The sequence below is a fragment of the Olea europaea genome, chromosome 14 (assembly GCF_002742605.1).
Source record: "Olea europaea var. sylvestris chromosome 14, O_europaea_v1, whole genome shotgun sequence".
In the NCBI taxonomy this organism is placed as follows: Eukaryota; Viridiplantae; Streptophyta; class Magnoliopsida; order Lamiales; family Oleaceae; genus Olea; species Olea europaea.
In genome coordinates, this window is record NC_036250.1 from 764,454 (window position 1) to 767,624 (window position 3,171).

Below are 3,171 nucleotides of genomic sequence, written 5' to 3' on the forward strand. Positions count from 1 at the left end.
CTTAAATTGTGTAATTAGGAGGTTTTCGATTTAATATATCGTTAGTTGTCTAATTCATCGTTTAGGAATTAAATCCGTAAACTTCAAATCAAATTGGCGTTCTTGGGATTGGTGTTACTCTCGTGCGGGTTCGATAGCGTTCGTTGCTATCCGGGTTCACATCATTTTGTAATTAATTTTGTCTTAGAATTACTGTTAAGTTATAGTAAAATAAAAAATGAGGAATTCACTTCATGCATATACGTTAATTAATTGGGTGCTGATTTCGTTCTGCCAAATACTCCCCTTTCATTTAATAGATTAGTTAAAATACCCTAAATCACAACTCTTCACTCTTCATATTCCTTCTATTATCTGATCAGGGTCGCTCGTAGGCCGCCGAAGCCATACATGTCCTTTGTACCATTTTGTCTCTTTTCTGTTAATGGATATCTATTGGAAGTATGAGACCCAAGTTCGATTCTTGCTCCCCATCAGAAGATCTACGTCACCAGAAATCTATCATGAAGACAAAGCGTATGGGCCTCTCCAGTGAGGGGCTAAATTTGGTATAAAATCCTCTCCAATGAGACCCCAAATATATTACAAAATTTGATGTAGTGCAACACTATTCATTATACCAAATTTGAGAATTTTCAATAACCTCATTTTGCCATTCTTTCCACTTTACAACAAATGTTATATTCCATCTATATCCCTCTTTTATATTTAGAATTAATAGATTTTAATTGATTTATAATTGTTTAATGTGATGGTTATTTTTATTTAACGTTTATTGTTAAATTTTAATCAATTAATAAGTAATAATTGTTTCAATAATAAATTAAAATTATTCATTTAAAAGTAAAAAATTACAAATTTTATAATTAATTAATTAACACTACAACAACATAAATATACTAAAAACATAATTAAAAAATACAATACAATATTAAACTAAAACAATAAGTGACAAAACAAGTTGTCAATTTCATTACGTGTAATTTTTCTTGTGCGTTCAATGTAATGTTATTAATTATAGTATTATGTTTAATTTATTTTTAATTTATTAATAAATGCAATATTTTAGTTCATAACATATTATTTTTATTTTAACGATTTTTGTAATAATATAATTTGTAATTAAATTATTTAAAATAAAATTTGGTGTTCCTCATTAGAGATGAATGCCCTATTAATTGCACCAGCGTTACTTTTTTGCTGGCTTCTTTATTCAGTCACGGGTCTCGTTGTCAAGATTGAACAGTTGAATAAGATTGTTGAGAAGCTGCAGTCCCAGGATTGATTTTGAACTCGGTTGGATGGCTTTGCTGGATTGGAGATTTGAGGATCTCAGATAATTCTGGGTTCACTGATTACTTCTGGAATTATATGGATGAAATTGCCAGTTTCATTTGTACGTATGCTTTGATTGAGGTGAAGACTGATTTTTTTTTTTATTCTTGGCACTGTGAATACGACATAAATATTACCTAGAATATTATGGGATTTATGTTAGATTTTCCACAACATCAGATACCCAATTCCGTTGACGAAGAAGACTAACCATATAAGTGCCGAAGGTTGTAGAATTGGTGAAAAAGTTGTATGGTGTGTGTTTGATATTTGGTTGAGATCTTTGGTCAGCTTGTCTTCAAATTATATAGTTGTGAGGAGAACCAAATTAGGGATTCCAAATTGAATCCGAAACTGTATTAGTTTGGAAATCATTTGGATCATCATTAGACAACTTGTCCATTTTATTAAAAGGATTACAATATGTAGCACAATTTTTTTTCTGTCGAGCCTCATGTCTATCATTATACCTTGAGAGGTAGAAAGAATTAAGATCATGGTTCCATCTAAAATTCTAGGAATCTATTAAGGTTTAGAATATAATTGTAAGAAAAATATAGGTTACAAGGAGACAAGTAAGACGATTAGGTTTCAAATCATTGTGTTTCTCTATCAGCATACTACTACTAAAAGATGTTGTGCAACCGTAAGAACATTTAGAGTTCGTTTGGGAGTGATTTTTTCCTCAAAAATTAATTTTTTGACCATTATTTCACTATTCCAACTTTCATAATTGACTTCTTCTCTCACGGGTGGACCCCACTTTTCTCTCAATGGTAAAAAAAAACCAATTCTCAAAATCACTCCCAAACAGGCTCTTAGAGAATGTTTGGCCGTTCTTAAAAACATCTAAATCTATAATTGCGATTTACATTCTCCGTCATTTTGGTTCACAATTCACCAAGCGCGACTTAGCTTTTGTATACAAATATGATATTCCAAATCAGATTCTTAATTTCCATTACGTTTGTGAATAATTATTACGTTTCATCTAGGCGTGAGGATTTTCGGATGTTGGGATAAAATCTATTTCATTTTTGAGGATGGATGACCGTATATTGTATAATCCATAAGTGGAAAATATTTATTTTTCATACATCATTCGATTACCACAATATTCTAGGTTTCATAATATTAAAATTCAATTTCATAATTACTACATCATTGCTTATGGTATGTCTCTATTTTAAGACTATGTTTGTCGATCAGTTTCACACATATGGCTGTGTATTGTAACCCATAATTCGATAATAACTATGTACTACATTACTCGATAAGTGCAACTTTGATAATGTAACATATTGTGGATGAAGCTTGAAATATTGACATGTTGTGGATGAGGCTTGGAATAATAACGAATACTGTAAAAGAAAGGCTTCGATTTATTTGAATGTGGTTATTTTACAAATGTGACTAGGGTTTATATATTGGCCGATAAATCCTAATCACGCTTGTATTGATGATCGAACAATGATTCTTTAATATACTTTGATGCAGACAGCAGTGCTGTGAATCTGAGTGAGGCTCAGTGAGATTTGATTCTTCGGTTTTCTTGAGAGTGTTCTGGATGGAGGTTTTTGGGGATGAATACGAAGCAATGACAATTAGAACTATGCTAAACTTACAAATGTGGGTTACAAAGTTTGTTAACAAAATAACATTCACACCAATCATTTCAAAAACGGATTTTCAAATTATTTCAAATCAATGGCCTGAATTTTGCCGACACACTTTGTAATCCAACTTTTGTAACCCAACTTTGTACAAGTAACTTTATTGCGACAATTAGGGTATTTAGAATAAAAAGCTATGGGAAGGGGCATGAATTTTGCGGGG